The sequence below is a fragment of the Scyliorhinus canicula genome, chromosome 13, assembly GCF_902713615.1.
Source record: "Scyliorhinus canicula chromosome 13, sScyCan1.1, whole genome shotgun sequence".
In the NCBI taxonomy this organism is placed as follows: Eukaryota; Metazoa; Chordata; class Chondrichthyes; order Carcharhiniformes; family Scyliorhinidae; genus Scyliorhinus; species Scyliorhinus canicula.
Window position 1 is genome coordinate 86690954 of NC_052158.1, and position 19962 is coordinate 86710915.

The following is a 19962-nucleotide window of genomic DNA, read 5'->3' on the forward strand; positions in this document are numbered from 1 at the left end:
ACAGTCTCCCTCCAAGAGAGGCACCTGAGGGAGAAGGACTGACTGCAGGCAAGGAAGGGCTGGGTGGGATAAACCTTCCATTCCTGCTATGGGACAGGAGCCAGGGGGTAGCCATACGGTTAAGAGGACAAGGTTTACTGCGACGAGGACAGTTATGGATCCAAGTGGCAGGTACGTCATGGTCAGCAATGCCTTAGACAGGGCACCAGTGGTCCTGGTCAACGTGTACATGCACAACACGGAATTTATAAAGAAGACCATGGTGGAAATCCCGACATTGACACACAGACTTATCATGGGTGTGGAGGGACTTTAACAGTGTATAGGGCCCATGGACATACAGGTTGAACACCAAAACAGCGAGGACCTCTAATATGGCAATGGTGCATATTCATGGAGCAGATGGGGGCATTGGATTTGTGGAGATTCATCCACCCAGGGCAGAAGGAGTTCTCCTTCTCCCAGGTACATTATATACACTCTGACTTCTTTGTAGTGGGGTAATCGGCGCTTCCAGAAATAGTAAGCAATAGTAAGAGCAATCGTAATCTCCAACCATGCTCCACACTACCTGGATGTGAGGTTGGAGATGGGCTGTGCCCAATGTCCACCCCCATAGAGTTTTGAAATGGCCTCCCCTGGCCGACAAGGCTTTCTGCGAGGGGCACCCTTCCGCCTAAGCTAACTCAAACCTCAATCTCGCTGATACCCAAAAAGGATAAAGACCCAACAGAATGCAGGTCCTACCGACACATTCGCAGCTCAATGTAGATGCAAAAATACTGGCCAAAATCCTAGCCAGGTGACGAGAGAACTGCATCCCAGAGGTGGTTGCAGAAGATCAGACGGCTTTGTCAAGGGTAGACAACCAACATCAAGCACCTGCTGAACATGATAATGACCCCGTCCACGGAGAGAACGCTAACTGATCATCTTCCTGGACAAAGAAAAGGCCTTCGACAGAGTCCAATCAAAGTACCACATAAAGGCTCTGGAGCAGTTCAGACTTGGAACAGGGTACACCGCCTGGATGAACGTCCTATACAGCGGTCCCATGGCGAGCGTGTGGATGAACGCCACCAGCTCCAAGTACTTCCAGTTGCACAAAGGCAAGGATGCCCGTTGTCCCCACTGCTGCTCGCCCTAGCGATCGAGCCACTAGCGATCGCGTTCACAGCGGGAAAGAATTGGAAGGGGATCCGGAGAGGAGACAGAGAACACAGAGTCTCACCCTGTGCTCCTCCACGGTGTCGACCCACAAGCAACATGGAGGGAATCATTGCACTCTTGAAAGAGTTTGGAGCCTTCTCAGCTACAAACTCAACTTGAGCAAAAGTTAGACCTTTCCGGTGAACCTGCAAGGAAGAGGGGAAGAGCTGGAGGGACTGCCAATTAAACTGGCCCAAAACAAATTCCGCTACCTGGGGATACAAAGTGGCCACAACTGGACAGGGATCCACAAGTGGAACCTGGCCAGCCTGGTGGAGGAAGTTTAAAAAATACCTGTAGATGTGGGACAGACACCAACTCTCCTTGGCTGGGAGGGCGCAGATGATTAAGATGAACGTACTGCCCAGGTACCTCTTCCTATTCAGATCCATACAGATCTACATCCCCAAGTGGAATATCAACTCAGTGGAGAAATGGCGTTTGTGTATTTGAGTGGGGTGGGAGAAGAAGAACCCAAGGATCCCCCAAAATGTCCTGCAAAGATCGAGAAGCATGGGGGAGCCTGGCCCTCCCAAACCTGCAATATTACCACTCGGTAACAACAGCTACTGGGCAGCAGCTGCGGAAAAAGTAAAGGGAAGGATAAAGGAACCAGAAACCGAATGGGTAAGATTGGAGGAGAGTTCCTGCCCGGGGACATCCCTCTGGGCTCTGGCCATGGCAGTGCTCCCATCCCCACCAACTAAGCACGCAACGTGCCCAGTGGTGATAGCCACACTCTGGTCGTGGTACGAACTAAGACAGCACTTCAGTCTAACCGTCAACCAAAATGTCCATCAAGTCCCCCATCTGCAACAACCAGAGGATTGTGCCAGCCAAAATGGGTGCCACATTCAGAAGGTGGAGACAGGACAGGGTGACACTGACAGTTAGGGACTTCTACACAGACAACAGACTTACAACACTAGAGGAGCAGACTGAGAAGTTTCAACTGACCGGGGGAAAGGAGTTAAGATGCATGCAAATTAAAAACTTCCAACGGAGGGAAAAAAAGACATACCCACGGGCACCACAACAATTGCTATTAGAGGACCTAATGGACGTGGATATCTTTGATGAAGGGGAAACTGGGGGCACCTGTACGGAGCAACTATTGTATGGGATATGTACTACTATGGGCGGCACAGTAGCTAGCACTGTTGCTTCACAACGCCAGGGTCCCAGGTTCAATTCCAGGCTTGAGTCACTGTTTGTGCAGATTCTGCACATTCTCCATATGTCTGCGTGGGCTTCCTCCGGGTGCTCCAGTTTCCTCCCGCAAGTCCCGAAACACATGCTGTTAGTTGAATTGGACATTCTGAATTCTCCCGGTGTACACGAACAGGTGCCGGAATGTGCCGACTAGGGGTTTTTCACACTAATTTCATTGCAGTGTTAATATAAGTCTACTTGTTAAATAAAGATTATTATTATACTGGGAAAAACTTGCTCCCCCACTGGACGGGACAAGAAAAAAATAGGAAGACCTTGAGTTTGAAATTGAGTGGCGACTCTGGAGCGAAGTACTACAGAGGGTCAACTGCATCTCTACTTGCGTACGGCTAAGCTGAACATGGTACAGAACACACTTAACAAAAAGCCAAATGAACAGGCTCTTCCTGGAGGTGGAGGACAAATATGAACCATGCCAGGGAGTCCCAGCCAACAATACCCACATGTTCTGTGTTGCCCCAGACGTCGGGTTCCAGACAGCCTTCTTTGGAGACAATATCCAAGGTTGCGGGGGATGAGGGTGGAGCCATGCCGAAAGTGGATGTCTTCACGATATCAGAACAGCTAGAACTCTTCATGCGGAGGAGGGCCGACGCTCTCGCCTTTGCCTCCCTAATCGCCCACCGAAAAATCCTGCTCAGCTGGCATTTGGCAGCACCATCCATAGATGTGGACTGCCTGTCTGATCTGTTGGAACTTCTCCAAATGGAGAAAATCAAATTCACCATCCATGAGTCAGAAGAGGGCTTTGACAAATTATGGAAGCCATTCATCATATTGTTCCAAGACCTGCTTGTAGCCATCAGCCTATAAACTAGGGGGAGGGGGATACAGAGAAGAACTGCAGACACAAAACGGAAAGAGGGAGGGGGGGGAGGGAGCAAAGAGATGCAGAACCCAACCATACTCAACATGGTGGGGGGTGGGTGAACACCCCTTCAGCACTAAATGCTTATGAACAGGAACAAACGAATATGAGCAACTTAACGCGAAGCAACATATTTAGCACTACGCTGCCAAAATAGGTCCAGGTTTGATGAACCTACAAACAAGGAAGGCACACCAGATAGTAAGAAGGGGATGGGGACTTGGGAAATTGGGAGAGTTGGGATTAAGAAGCCAAATCAAAGCTGGGCACTTATAATAAAACGTGAATTGTACCCGATGTATATAGTTTCTGTGTATATTCACTTTCATCTTTGTTTTGTATCAAAATAAAAACATTTTCAAGAAAGGAACAACATCCTATACTTTGTGCCCGTTAAATCACTGAGCACTGTAGAGAAAGTAATAGCTATCATCTTTGCTTCCTATTAAAAATTAAAAATTGTTTCACTTAGAAATTAGGCCAGACAGATGTCACATTAATTCTAATCACTTTTGATGCATCAGAAACTGACAAGCAGACCTGTAAGTCACAATGACCCTCGAACAACATCCCTGATTTAAACCAAATGTTATCAACCAAATTCAGAAATTTATTTCCAAACAGAGGTCTTGGGAGGATTAAGAGCTGATTTACTTGCAGGATTGTGGGAAATTTGCTCATTCTGTTTATGAAACAGTTACCGTAGCTACCTTGTAAAAAAAAATGCATACTTCAACAGCTCAATCTCTACTTTGGGCTACTTAGCCACAATTACCAAATATCTAGATATTTCAACTTTGATTTCCATCCTTTTATAGCGACTCTTTTTTCCAACATATGACCCATCTTAAGAAAACACATATGCTACAACTTCAATATCAATAAAAACTGGCTTCCACTTTTCAGAAATGCCAGTTATGGTATCAGTGCAGGGTCTGGGCCCGACATAAATTGTAGGCACAACAGCCGGCTGTTAAAAACGCCGGGTGCAAGTGGCCTTCAAAATGACCGCGAAGATGTAAAATAAAAAATGCGGCCGCACTGCGCATGCGTGCCAGATCATCGGTGGGTCACGAAGGTCGGTTGGCGTGGGTCGTGAAGGTTGGCTGGTAAAAATGGGTCCCTGGCAAAAGGTTAGAAGAACTCTGCCCTAGAGGCAGTAGTCTCACACCACTTGGTTTTGACATCACATGCACAACTCCAGCATTGTCAAGCTGGGTTTAAAAGGTGCTCAAAGGGTGCATTGTACTGTATTCATAATAATCTTTATTGTCACAAGTAGGCTTACACTAACACTGCAATGAAGTTACTGTGAAAAGCCCCAGTCACCACATTCCGGCACCTGTTTGGGTACACGGAGGGAGAATTCAGAATGTCCAATTCACCCAACAAGCATGTCTTTCAGGACTTGTGGGAGGAAACCGGAGTACCCGGAGGAAACCCACGCAGAAACAGTGATAAGGTACAGACTCCGCTCTGACAGTGACCAAAGCTGGGAATCGAACCTGGGACTCTGGTGCTGTGAAGCAGCAGTGCTAACCACTGTGCGACCATGCCGCTTCCAAATCCATCTGCAGTTAATTTAAATGGTTAGACATTGGTGAGCTTAATTCTTAAATCACTGGCTGTGCGGACATGCAAGGGTGGTGCAAAACCTACGAAGTGGCTCATAGCCTGAGTATCGGTGGGTGGTACGGTGGCACATTGGGTAGCACTGCTGCCTCACAGCTCCAGGGATCCAAGTTCAATTCTGGCCTTGGGTGACTGTGTGTGGAGTTTGCACTTTCTTCTGAGTCTGGGTCTCCGGGTGCTGCAGTTTCCTCCAACAGTCCAAAGATGTGCAGGTTAGGTAGATTGGCCATGTTAAATTGCCCCTTGGTGTCCAAAAGGTTAGGTGGGGTTACAGGTATAGGATGGAGCCATGGGCTTAAGTAGGATGCGCTTTCCAAGGGTCTGTGCAAATTCGATAGGCCGAATGGCCTCCTCCTGCACTGTAAATTCTGTGCTTCTATAACAGGCGATACCAGGGTAACTGATTTGTTAATTTCCTGTGATGAGTTAATTCATTTGACTTTTGCACAAAGGTACAAAGAATGCCACAATTTCAGCAATGGCAAGTGCTTTAAGTGGAAAATTTTCATCCCCTTTGAAAACAATAAGATGTATTGAACAGAACATATTTCATCTGCTGTAACAACAATCCTATGACAGTGAACATTGTAACTGTGAAATTAAACAGATTGTTCCATATTCAGTAAAAACACAATACTGCTCCTTTAAGTATTACTTATCAATAATTCATAGGGATTTACCCAAAATAAATATTTCACAGTGCAAAACACTGAACTATTTTATTTTATATTTTCATATCAATAAGATATCCAAGACTACAGACGTTCAAAATACTTTCCCAGTCTTTGGAGTCCAGTTTACCAAATACAATAGGTCAAATTGTTTCCTGAAACTGAACACTTGCAAAGGAGGAGTTTTCTAGTGGAAACACTGGGAAAAGCAGCCAAAGAGAAAGAAAAGTTTTGCAATCATTCAGTGAGTTTATTGATTATCCTGGTACTTTGAACTTAGCCATATACAATCTATGGTGAATTGTCTAATCGCTGTTGGAGCACAAACTAGGCTCAATACCCATTGATTAAGGAGAATTTTAAAAAAATGTCAGGGTCTAGCTCCTGATCACGATCATGCATGTTTCAAGGAGGACTTGGTTCCAATTAGGATTCCATTTTGGTTGCAATGACCATGAGCCTGTTCTTTTCCCAAATCTTCTGGCAACACAAAATCAAAGATCAAACATAAGCAATGCGAAAATTGGTTTAAGATATTGACAGATCACCAACATCCATGTGTCAATACTAAAACAGAGAATCAAAGCAAACAGAGAAGGGGGAGAGAGAAAGGAACAAAAAAAAAAATCAGCCTTTCATAAACTTAAGAAACTTTATATTGCAAGTGCTTTTATTGTTTTCATAACCAATTTCTGCCACTAAGTGGTAGCACTGTACATTTCAACAACTAAGTTAGAATATTATTAGTGTATGATTTTTCTAATATTGAGTACCAGAGTGCATATCCTGCATTTGTTTATCGATGCTGAGAACGGTCTTAACACATTTGAAGCCAACAAATAAAATGCTTCTCATCAAGAAACAATGTAGCCATGCATTATTTAGTAGATCAAAGAACTTCAAAAAATAATTAAAAGCTGATCCAAGGCAAACGGGCAAATGAAAGCAAGAGAGAAATAAGAATTGTGTTTATATCACCAAACTAATGGAGGGGGATGCAGTGGTATAGTGGTATTGTCACTGGACTAGTAATCCAGAGTCCCGCGGTGATGCCTAATGATGACCATGAAACCACTGTCAAATGTCATAAAAACCCGTCTGGTTCCCCTTTAGGGAAGGAAATCTGTTACCCTTACCTGGTCTGGCCCATAAGTGACTCCAGACACAGCAAAGTGGTTGATTCTTAAATGCTCTCAGGAATGGACAATAAATGCTGACCTAGTAAGGCCCACATCCCATGAATTAATAATAAAAAATAGATTTAAAAAGATGGTTATAAATTAGGTTGAAGTATGTATTAATTGTACAGAAAGAGAAGTGAAAGGGCACAAACATTTAGGAAGGGAGTTTCAGTAAGAAGGGTATAGAAAGCTCTACCACAAATTCCAGTGGAGGGGGAAAATAGTGGAGCCACAAAGACCAGAATCTGAGGAACTCAGAATGATTGAGGGAGATAGAAAGCTGGCAGAGGGTGAAACTCTCCCAGTGGAGTGATAGAAAGTGACTGGTAGAAGCCCCATGGAATTTCAGTGCCTTTCATTTCTTACTTATTTGCTAGGCTGAAGGCAATTCAAAGTAGGCAAAATAATTTCTAAAAGGTTTTGAGCAATTAGTTGAATTCATATTTCAAAGATGGATTTTCTTTTTAACAGTTAATTACTGATTTATTACAAACTGATTTTGAAAATTTAAAGTTATTGATTAATTGCATTGGTAAATGGCTGGGATGCTTCCAAAGCTGCTATAAATTTCATTTGTCTCCAATTTATGAACCTGCAATTTAACCATATTGCTGCACATGCCAAAGTATACCACAGGTAATGGGATATCCACTGAATGGGAAATGTATTTATTCTCCATCACCTATGCACACTGTAAAAGGTTAAATATATGGTTCCCAATAACGCTTACTAATTTCAGTGCATGGTGCATGTTACATTTATAAATGGTGTACGTTATAACAAAAATTCCAAAGTCAACGCTTCATCAGTAACTCATTGGCAAGTATATTTTGCAAATTAATTTAATCAAATTAATTTTTAAAATGTTTAAAAATACAATTCATTTAAAAAGAAGTGCTGACATGACCCACTTCAAGAACCAATGCATACCACAGATTTTAACAACTTTGCTGTCAGTTCTAATCCATGTATGTTTATTTAATTTATTGAACTGAAATAAAAGTCGAAGTTACTACCTTCTGTCACTAGTACATAAAAGAAACAGATAACTTGAACACGTTTATTACACTATGGTTGGGATTTTAAAAAAAAAATTTAGGGTACCCAATTCATTTTTTTTCCAATTAAGGGGCAATTTAGCATGGCCAATCCACCTCCCCTGCATATCTTTGGGTTGTGGGGGCAAAACCCACGCAAACACAAGGAGAATGTGCAAACTCCACATAGACAGAGACCCAGAGCCGGGATCGAACCTGGGACCTCGGCGCCATGAGGTGGCAATGCTAACCACTGCACCACCATGCTGCCCTACTATGATTGGGATTTAATGGAATTGCCAGAGCAGGCATGATGGCATTGGGGAGGAGAATCTGGAAATGTGGAGTCTGCATTTTCTCCCCGTCTGTGCGTGGGTTTCCTCCGGGTGCTCCGGTTTCCTCCCAGAGTCCAAAGATCTGGTCAGGTGGATTGGCCATGCTAAATTGCCCTTAGGTGTCCAAAAGGTTAGGTAGGGTTACTAGGTTACGGGGATATGGTGGAGACGCAGGCTTAAATTGAGTATTCTTTCCATGGGCCGGTGCAGGATCGATAGGCTGATTAGTCTCCTTCTGCACTTTAAATACTATGGGCGCGATTCTCCACTCCCCACGCTGGGTGGGAGAATCGCGGGAGGGCTGGGCGACTCATTTCACGCCACTCTGGTGCCCCCCACGATTCTCCCACCTCCCGCTCGGAAGAATCGCCGCACGCCGTTTTTTAACGACTGCCGGCGATTCTCCGACCCGGATGGGCCGAGTGGCCTGCCGTTCGCGACCCTGGCAACCACATTTGGTCGCTGCCGTCATGAACATGGGCGCCATAGGCCCGTTTGGAGCTTGTGGGGGGGCGGAGAGGAGTGTGAGCACCATGGCCGTGCTCGGGAGGGGACTGGCCCACAATCGGCGCCCACAGATTGTCGGGCCGGTGTCTCAAAGCGACGCACTCTTTCCCCTCCGCCGCCCCGCAAAATCAGTCAGCCGTCGTGACGTCAGCCGCGCATGCGTGGGTTGGAGCCGGCCAACCTGTGCATGCGCGGCTGACGTCACACAGGCGCCGCCGTCGCGTCATTCTCGGCGCGCCACCTTGAGGCAAGCGTCAAGGCCCAGCTGCCGAGAATAACGGAGCGTCGCTCCTAGCCCCCCGGGTGGGGGTGAATACGGTGAGAGGAGCGGCCTCCGAGGCCGTCATGAAACTCGGCCGAGTTCACGACGGCCTTCCCGATTTTTCCCGGGAGCGGAGAATTCCGCCCTATGACTCTACAATAAGAATCTGGCAGGAGTGAGCTTTCAATTTTGCTGCAGAATTCCCATCCTCTGATCTGCTCTCATAGCCAGTATTTATAAGGCTGGTCCTGTTAAGTCTCAGATCAACAATAAACTCCAGGATATCAGTGGTGGGGAAAGCAGTGAGGCCATTGAATGGTTAGATTCTCTCTTATTGGTGATACATTCATGCCAGGCATTGACTAACAAGATATACTACCAGACTACCACAATTTTTTGCACAAAAAAAAAATCCCGGAAGCTCGACTATAAAGGCTTTTGAGTCGAACTGAAAGACAATAAATCATGATTATCCATGATATAGACATACAGAGAATAGGAGCACGAGTAGGTCATTGGATCCCCATCAGCCTGCCCCACCATTCAATACGATCATGGCTGATTCTCTACCTTAATGCCACATTCCTGCTTTCTCCCCATACTCCTTGACACCTTTAGTGTCCAGAAACCAATTTCCTTCTTAAATATATTCAGTGACTTAGCCTCCACAGCCTTCTGTGGTCGAGAATTCCACAGGTTCACCACCTTCTGAGTGAAGACATTTGTCCTCATATCAGACCTAGATTGCTTTAAATTACAAAATAAAGAAAAACGCAAGTGTTGTTTCTAAGGGCAGGGCAATTTTCTTCCCAGCCAGGTAAAAAGGAAGTGGTTTGTTTTCATAAAGTTTTTAATTTCCAGCATAATTATGTTGGAAAATGTCAGTTAGTATGGTGGTGTATAGTGGCATAAATGAAAAGCATTTATATTTTTAAAAATGCAAGTATTAATATGCTAGCTTTAAGAGTTCTAAAGAGGAAGCCAGGATGATTTTTCCCCACAAGCACAGGAACACCCAGGCCAGTTGAGCTCAGTCAGCATAGATTGAGTGTCAAGCACAGGGCATTGCTGGTTAGTTTGTGTGAGGCTCAGCTAATCACTGAATAAACTTGCTGAGCCACTGGGAAGGCTGCAGTCATCAGTTTAATCTGTGAATATGGTTGATCTAACAGGTTGCAAATTTCCCTTTGTATGCCAAGACAATTTTGCTGCTGTTTATAGTGATTTCTCAGTCTCCTTGGTAACGGAGTCCAGCAAAATATACAGATTTTACATGTTAATACGCTCAGCTCATTGTGTGTAGTCTACTGACAACAATGAAATCTGAATTACATTTGTTTGCAAAGTGTATTACCAGATGAGTTCATACTGTGACAAAACAAATATTGCACTCTTCTGCTTTAAAATTCTCTTTATCAATCACTATTACTTAGGATGACAAAACTATGGGTGCGATCCTCCAGCCACACTGCACCAGTAAATCAGCCCGCCGCGGTGCAGCATGGTTTGTGAAAGCCAGGAGACCCCGATCCCAGGATCTACCTGGCTTGCAATGCCTCGTGAGATTCAACGCAATGGAGATGTTCCATGGGGAATCCCGCCCACAATGGGCAGGAACACTTTTTAACAAATCTGCATATTAGAGCGAGGCAGTAAGCCTTCCTCTAATGTGCAGATTCCCGAGGTACCCGAGGCTTTGGGATTCAATCCCTTCGCCTCGGTGACCTCAGGCTGGTGCCACCTGAGTATTCTGGCAGTTCCAGCCTGGCACCCTGACAGTACCACCTGGGTCCCAGCACTCTATTGTAAAAAAACAGGGCGATGTGTAGCCTCGGCCCCGGGTTCCCCATTTAAGTTCCTTATTCAAAGTGAGTAGTGTTGAATAGCCATGTGTTTCTCAGCACTGCGAGCGCTGGGAAACACGTGGCTAAACGCACTCGTTCAGGGACTTTGAACCCTTTTGGGAAGATCGCACCCTACATGTTCCAAGATCTCTATGCAAGTGTTGCACAAATTGTTCTGCATGCTTACCTATGACAAACAAGCCAAGTATTTATTTCATGCCTACATATAGAATAAAAGTTGCAAATTATGTATCGCATACAAAAATTGGGTTCACAGCTTGAGAAATCATACTCGTTGCAATACACCTAACTTTGGAATAAAGGCACCAATTTTACTGATGATTGCTATCATGATGCTTGCATACTCTTTAAGGCACAATGGGGTAGCATTTAGTCTGCATGCATTGAAAGGAGGTAAGAGGATCAATAGAGATTTGTTCTCTGGTCTTGTATCAAATTCACAGGCAGTTTGTCCTCAGGCAAGTCCCGGAAATTGGCTTGGAGGCGATTGTGGCCTTTGGAGTTAGGGACTACTCCCTGTTTTGTTATGCTCTTGGTGTAGCATAAGCTGCTTCCTTGATGTTCACTCTGACAAAGGAAGGTTCAGACGTGGAGATAACTTGAACACGTTTATTAAACTATTTACAATTCTCCTACTCGGATTCAGCTCTACTGTTAATCCTTCTATAGTTATTCAGACTGATGAACCAGTCTGCTACAGTCCACGGTGGGTGTGATGTTGAATCAACCCTGTGTCTGTACTCACTGAGTGTCTCCACTGGAAAGAGGAAGATCCTGTGTGCTGTGTCCTTTATATATGGGTTGGTGTAATGTGGTAGTGTCATGTGTGTTTCGTGAATGCCCATTGGTCATGTCCTATCTTACTGACCTATTGGGTGAGTGTCTGTGTCATATCTCTGGTGCTCCCTCTAGTGTCTAGCTAGTCTACGTGTACTTACATTAACCCCTTGTGTATCTCCCGTTCCTGCTGGCTCCAAAAGAAGGGCTTGTGAGAAGACTAAAAGATTGGTCAAAGTGTTAAACGAGGGGTTTTGAAGATGGAGATGCAGAGACATTTACAGAGCTTAGGAATTAAGTGGCTGAAAGCACAGCTGCCAATGGTTAACCAGAAGAAAAGGGGAATGCCCAGGAGGCGAGAGTTGGAGGGGCAAAGTCCTCAAAGGCAAGAGGTTGGAGATAATTACAGATGGAGGTGTAATGATGGGATTTAAATACAAGGATAAGAATTTCTGATTAGTGGCAATCCTTTAATTTGTCCCTCAGTTTATTTGATTTAGTTTAATTGATAATTTATGTTATTCAAAATAGTTAGACCTACAGTGGGATAATGGATGAGTGGGACTGGTTGTGGAATAAAAGCTGTAGAATTTTGGATGAACTGACATGGGTGGAAGATGGAAAGAGATTGTTGAAATAATTTGAGAAAAAATCTCAGCCGATCTAGCAGCATCTGTAGGGAGAGAAAAGAGATAACGTTTCGAGTCCAGGTGACCCTTTGTCAAAGCTGTAAGACATAGACAGTGGGAAATATTTATACTGTGGAGTGAGAATGAAAGATGAGACATAGCCACAGAAACCACAGGGAAAGAGTGCTAATGGCAACCCCCAGGGAGAACAAAAGGTGTGAAAGGCTAAACAGCAGAGAAACTCTCAGGGGTAGGAAGAGAAGACATTGCTAGATGACTCTAGCTACAGTTGATTAGATAAGATTGGAACCAAGTTAGACCATTCCTATTCAGCTGGACAAAGGAGTAGAGGCATTGGAAAAGGATGAGTTGGTCAACCGTAGAGGATTGTACTATGACCTTGATGGGCAGCATGGTAGCACAGTCGTTAGCACAGTTGCTTCACAGCTCCAGGGTCCCAGGTTCGATTCCCGGCCTGGGTCAATGTCTGTGCGGAGTCTGCATTTTCTCCCTGTGTCTGCGTGGGTTTCCTCCCACAGTCCAAAGATGTGCGGGTTAGGTGGATTGGCCATACTAAATCGCCCTTAATGTTCAAAAAAGGGGTTACGGGGATAGGGTGGAGACATGGGCTTGAGTAGGGTGCCCTTTCTAAGGGCCGGTGCAGACTCGAGGGGATGAATGGCCTCCTTCTGCACTGTAGATTCTATGGTTCAAGTTAGGTGACAGGATGAAGCAGAATTGTGATCAAGAGAGCATGAATTTAGAAGACAATAACACATTTAAGGGCTTGGAGAGAGAAAAGAGTGGGAGAGGTGGAGTGGTGCTGTGCAAGGTCAAGGGTGTATTTTTTTTGAGGTGGTGGTAATGACAGCAATTCGAAAAGAAAGCGGAGGAAAATGCATCATTTGCAATGTTATTTAGCACAGTGTTGGAGCAGGGATATGTAAAATGGTTAGAATGTTCTCAATTTACATACAATAGTGTTAGAATATTAACCTGCAAATAAGTCTACTGTCATATTCCCAAATCATAGAATCACCCCAGTGCAGAAGGAGGCCAATCAGCCCATCAAGTCTGCCCAAAGAACACACTACCAAGGCCCATGACCCACCCTGTCCTTGAAACACAATAACCACACCTAATGTTTTTGAACACTAAGGGGCAATTTAGCATGGTCAATCCACCTAACCTGCACATCATTGGAATGTGGGAGGAAACCCACACAGGCACGAGGAGAATGTGCAAACTCCACATAGACAGTGACCCAAGGCAGGAATCGAACCCAGGTCTCTGGCACTGTGCGGCAGCGGTGCTAACCACTGTGGCCTGCAATTATCCTTTCCTGAACTGAGTGGGGTTGAGTTACATTTACAAATAAAATCACAGCTTACAACTATAGTCACAAACTGAAACAATTTTGCATTTAAAGTAGACAACTGATCCATTGATATAGTTTACTATTGAGATTTAAAATTCTCATCCTAAAAATCACACTGATAATCCTTTTTGTGGTAAAGCAAGAAACTTCAAGTGAATTCAAATGCTACTCCTGATGTGTCCCCAGGGGGAATGATATTTTAATCTTAAGAATTAAAGCATGTCATAAGCAGTTCTTGCACTCAAGTGATGGTTCAATGAAGCGGTGGCACTGAATAACAAAGTAGATGCCAAATCCAGTCCCAACTAGGTGGAGATAAGCTACAACAAAAATGTGGATTCTGAAACTCAGCTCAGCACCAGAAATTGGAGAGGGGGGGCATTCAATAGAAAAGAGTCAAGGTCTTCCAAGTGATTATTATACAATGACCTGTTACCCAGGGGGGAAAAAAACGAAGACTACCCACTTGGGCAAGGTTGGGAGGGCTTCAACTGTGCATCAAATTGCTCCCACAGCAAGTCATTGCCTTTTGGGGAGTAAGAAAAAAAGAATGACAGTTCAATTATTTAACAAGTGTCTTGTCTAAGATGAGCTGCTATGCTCACCACAGACTTGTTGCAAACGTTGGTTAACTTTTGAAACAGGTAACACTACTCACTCTCTAAGAACATTTAATGTTCTTAGTTCCATTCTACTTGGATTCTCTTCCTCAATTTTCCCTGTGTGACAGACATCTACAAATGCTGAAAGATGCCCTCGTATGAACAGGATATGGCGCTCAACTCATCGATTTACAGTTCCAACGCACCGCAGTAAAAAAACCACACAGACCTCCTCAGAAGACAAACTCGGGACACAACTGATATAGTACCCTTTGTCACCAGTACTCGCCCGGAGCGGAGAAACTACCACATCTTCTTCGCAACCTTCAACACATCATCGATGAAAACAAACATCTTGCTACGGTCATCCTCATACCCCCACTACTTGCCTTCAACCGCGCAATCATAGACCATTGTGTGCAGAAAACTACCCAGCCTTCAGAACAGCGACCACGACACCACACAACCCTGCCATGGTAATCTCTACAAGACATGCCAGATCATCGACATGGCTACCACCTTTACACATGAGAAACCACCCACCAGGTACGTGGTACATACTCGTGCAACTTGGCCAACGTTGTCTAGCTCAGACACTGTAGGATAGGATATCCCGAAGTGTGGTACATTGGCGAGACCATGCAGACGCTGCAACAACGGATGAACTGACGTCACGTGACAATCGCCAGGCAGGAATGTTCACTTCCAATTGGGGAACACTTCAGCAGTCAAGGGCATTCAGCCTCTGATCTTCAGCTAAGCATTCTCCAAGGCGGCCTTCAGGATGCGCGGCAACTCAGAATCACCGAGCAGAAACCTATAGCCAAGTTCCGCACACACGAGTACAGACTCAACCTGGACCTTGGATTCATGTCACATTACATTCACCCCCCCACCATCTGGCCTGGGCTTGCAAAATCATACCAACTGTCCTGGCTTCAGACAATTCACACCTCTTTAACCTGTGATTATCCCTCTCTCCAGTTGCTCCATCTGGACCTATAAACTTAATTACCTGCAAAGACTCGCCTTCAAATCATCGTCTTGCATCGTTGACTTTGTCTATATAGGGCAGCACGGTGACCAAGTGGGTTAGCCCTGCTGCCTCACGGCACCGAGGTCCCAGGTTCGATTCCTGGCTCTGGTCACTATCCGTGTGGAGTTTGCACATTCTCCCTGTGTTTGCGTGGGTTTCGCCCCCACAACCCAAAGATGTGCAGTATAGGTGAATTGGCCACACTAAATTGCCCCTTAATTGGAAAAAAATGAATTGGGTACTGTAAATTTAACAAAAAAAAATACTTTGTCTAGCAATATGTTTCTGGAACCCACCTTTTCATTCACTTGAGGAAGGAGCTGTGCTCCGAAAGCTAGTGATTTGAAACAAACCTGTTGGGCTTTAACCTAGTGTTGTAAGACCTCTTACTGTGTTCATCCCAGTCCAACGCCAGCATCTCCACATCTTCCCTGGCATATTGTCACCAGTACCATTTCCTGTTCTTGTCCCAACTGAAAAATATCAACAGTGCTCTCAATTTCTACAGTTCCCTAGCCTTCACATGATCCATCCCTCTTCCTCAACATCTGTCTTCATTCCTGGTAAGAAGTCTTACAACATCAGGTTAAAGTCCAACAGGTTTGTTTCAAACACTAGCTTTCGGAGCACTGCTCCTTCCTCAGGTGAATGAAGAGGTATTTTCCAGAAACATATATATAGACAAATTCAAAGATGCCAGACAATGCTTAGAATGCGAGCATTTGCAGGTAATTAAATCTTTACAGATCCATTCCTGGGTATAACCCATCAATTATATCCCCACTAAGTGCAGATTCTCCCACTGTGCTGTCTGTAAGGACTGCATCCCATTCTTGGGAGTTTCTGTATTGCATCTGTTCTGACAATGCTATCCAGTGCTTCCAATATGTCTTCCTTTTTCCATAACAGAGGATGCCCTCTGCTGTGTCTTCCAAGGTCTTACATGTCTGTTCCATTTACCATAATTCTGCTCTCAGCCTTTCTCCCTGCCAGAATTATGATAGGGATCCCCTTGTCATAGAATCCCTACAATGCAGAAAGAGGCCATTCAGCCCATCAAGTCTGCACCAACCCATCCAGACCCATGACCCCACTCTATACCCATACCCCACCTAAATTCTTTTTGGGGGGAGGGGGGGCATTAAGGGGCAATTTAGCTTGGCTGATCCACGTTACCTGCACGTCTTTGGACTGTAGGAGGACACCCACGTAGACAAGGGGAGAATGTGCAAACTCCACGCAAACAGTCACCCAAGATCGGAATTGAACCTGGTCCTTGTCAGGCAGCAGTGCTAACCACTGTGCCGTCACTCTCAATGGATCAACCTTCACACTCAATGGATCACCCACCACCATTTCCATCACCAATCTCCTCCCCTCCCAGCATTCTGAAGGGACTTTCCATGCAAGGGCAGGCAATACCAAGCTGTCCATTTTTTTCTCTTCCCTTCCAATGAATCAGGATCCCAAATTTTCCTTGCAGTAATACGATGATTTAATATTAGTTAATCTAATTTGGCATACTGTATTTGTTGCACATGTGGGTGGTCAAACATAGATTGGGTTACCGCTATACATGACACCACTGCTCAAAGTGCAATCACAACCTTGCACTTCTGGTTGCTTGTCATTTCAATTCACCACCCAACTCCCACTATGATCTTTCTGTCTTCAGCACTATTGACTGGATCCCAACGCAACTTGAGGAACAGAATCTCATCTGCAATGAGACAATTTATAGCATTTAAGACTCGAATTCAATCATTTCAGTTCATAACCTCTGCTGCTATTTTTTCCAGACAACTGATAATTTTTATTAGCGTCACAAATAGGCTTACATTAACACTGCAATGAATTTACTGTGAAAACCATGGTAATGACGTCTTCCAATCTATCACAGACTTTCCAGTTTGTTCTACCAACTCCACACCTCTGTACTTGCTTAGAATCTGCAACATCTCTATCTTTTCCCCATTCTCTTGCTACACATTCTGACTGACCAGAGTATTCCCATCATGTTTTATTGCAGATTTTCAACATTCACAGCACTTTGCTTCTGTCTATCGTTTTCCCTCTCTTTCTGTTACCAGATTTCCAATCATCACCAGATTTATCTGTGGGTCAAGGGTCGCATAAGAATTAGCATAACAAGTAGGCAATTCAGCCCTTTGAGCCTGCTCGGCCATTCAGTCAGACCATGGCTGTACTCTTCCTGGTCTCAAATCCAACTCCCTGCCTGTTACCCATGTCCCTTTAACCCGTTTTGTTTTAAATCAGTAAGATATATCACCTTCTTGAAACCATTTAATGATTCAGATGCACAACATCAAAACAGAAGAATCACCAGAGGACGTTATACAGAAAGGTAAAAGTCAACAACTGCAACTAGATGTTCTTTGTCGGTCTCACAATATCCAATTGGGGAATCAAGACAGTTTATTAAAACATTGTATTAATCTCCAAGTTTAGAATCACGTAAAAAAGACAATTAATTTTAAAAACAACAAACGAGGTATATTTTGTTGGGTTATTGGAATGTTAACACCTGAAATGTAGCAATTTGCATTGTAACGGACTCAATTTTTGCCAACTGCTTGCAGAAGTGGCGTAAAGCCAGAGAGGATCCCGTTCTACCCAATAACCGATAAACGTGGGAAGGATGTTTCTTTGAAATAGAGGGTCGTCATTTTTTTTAGAAACACTTATTATGATAGTTTATTCACCCGAGTGAGCTGGAAATGTTGACATAGAAGGGGGAGGGGCGTTATTATACATAAATGAAGCCTGCAGGGGTCCAGATAGTCGTCGGATCGATTCATTTGAAATGCAAATATCCATGTGTCTCCGGGGATTTCTAACCCAACAGCTGCTGCCTGACCAGATTCCCTAAATGACCCCAGAACCAGCTGACACCCGCACCCCTCCCCTCTTCTCTCCCCGGCTCCTTAACCCAGCCCCAAGTGCAACTTCTTAAAGGATAAAAGCAGCTCATCCCCACTGACAGCATGTTGTCCTTCAAATGGCAAGAACAAGACTGGTCCCCGCCAGAGACACTGGAAAGGGCAAGCCAAGCTGAGACAAAGCTCCTTAATCCCTCGTGGCAATTAATCGGTTAATCACTTAGAAAATACATTTGAAATAGGGATTCCACCTCGCTCCAATATGCTTGGGGGGGGGGGGGGGGGAAGAGACACGATTCATTGATGCAAAGAACCAGAATTTAATGCACTGTATGGTCTTAAAATATCTTAGCCCCTGATACTTCCTTGTGGAAAGGAAAGTAGAATGCATGTTCCAGTAACTAAAGTAACGTATAATAAAAACGAGAGGCTAACGACACCCAGTGTTTTTTTTAATATAAATAAAATGTAAAGCCACTTCCAAGCGTGCTACTCACCGGGCAAGGAGTTCACCGAGATGCGGTGCTGCTACTCCACTGACTGCTTTCTTATCCAGTAGATATAGTCAGTGTTTTGCTGTTAAAAGTGAACTTTACTGCACGATTACCGCGGGCAACTCCTGCTCACCCGGCGTTTGTTCCGACTCCCTGGCGCGCGCGCGTACACACACACAGCTGATTGATTACGCGCGTGCATGTGCATCTGATTGACTGTCCGCGCGCGCACCTAGCTGATTGACGGTGTGCGCGCCGCACACGCGGAGGATTGACCGCGCACGTGCACACACAGCTGACTGCGCGAGCATAAACACAAACACATAAACACATAAAGACTGTCCGCGCGCACACCTTGCTGATTGACCGCGCGTGCACACCGCTAATTGACTGAGCGCGTGCACACGCAGCTGACTGACAGGCTCGCTCTAAACAGCATTGGCTACTCTCTGGACTTTCCCTTTTCCGAAGCCAGCCAGCTGCTGTCCCCCCACTGATCCAGCTTTCCATTCATCCCCCACCCCAGCCGCTTGGACGCTGCCGTACAGGGAGGTGGTGTTAATTGCAGCAGCGATGGAGCCCGGCTCCGCATCCTCGGTGTCCGAACGCCAGTTAGGTTCACCGCAGTCCTTGCGAGATTGTGACCCCGAGAGGATAGCAGATGTGGTCACAGATTTGCTGCCAGCTCATTTGAATGTCACTGTAAACACTCAGGAAGCTCGAGGAACACCACCTCATCTTTCACTTCGACATTTCTGCAGCTTTCCAGCCTCAACATTAAGCTTTAGATTATACTGATACCCTCCCCCCCCCCCCCCCCCCCCTCACTTCCCCCCGGCTCTGCACTTGATTATAAACTTTAACTTCTTACAGGTCTGATGACATTTCATGGACCCGAATTAACCCTGTTTCTCTAGTATTTTTCCCACTTATTTCAGATATCCAACATCCATGCTATTTTGCTTTCTTTGTTTCAACATTTTGCATCAAAAACACAGACTTGCAATACATTAGTATCAGGCAGATTCATTAAACCCATTATTTAAGTAGTAAAAATATCAGGTTTCATATCACTTGTAGTAATTTCAAATGTCTTTTGACATTTTATTTCCAGCCAGATGCCCACAAACGGAAATGTATTTTTATTCTCATACAAGTTTGTTGTAAATAACTTTTCACATTTGTTTTATTGCAATGCAAAAAATTGTTTTGGGCCACTTTTCCGAATGTCTGCAGTTTTTCCAGAGCACTGCGTACCTTCCATAATTACTTACTTGATCATTTCATAGAATCATGGAATCCCGACAGTGTAGAAGGAGGCCATACAGGCAATCGAGTCTGCACCG

At 44.8% G+C, this 19962-nt stretch overlaps 1 protein-coding gene across 1 annotated transcript in view; it reads right to left on the bottom strand.

Annotated features, from left to right (window-relative positions):
- The window catches only part of LOC119976097 (SPRY domain-containing SOCS box protein 1-like), a 247738-nt gene extending 228748 nt beyond the window's left edge, over window positions 1–18990 (bottom strand). Inside the window, exon 1 of the mRNA XM_038816252.1 lies at window positions 18620–18990. The gene's annotated coding sequence lies outside the window, so the exon portion shown is untranslated. The remainder of the gene's footprint in view (window positions 1–18619) is intronic.
- Between the last annotated feature and the right edge of the window lie 972 nt (window positions 18991–19962).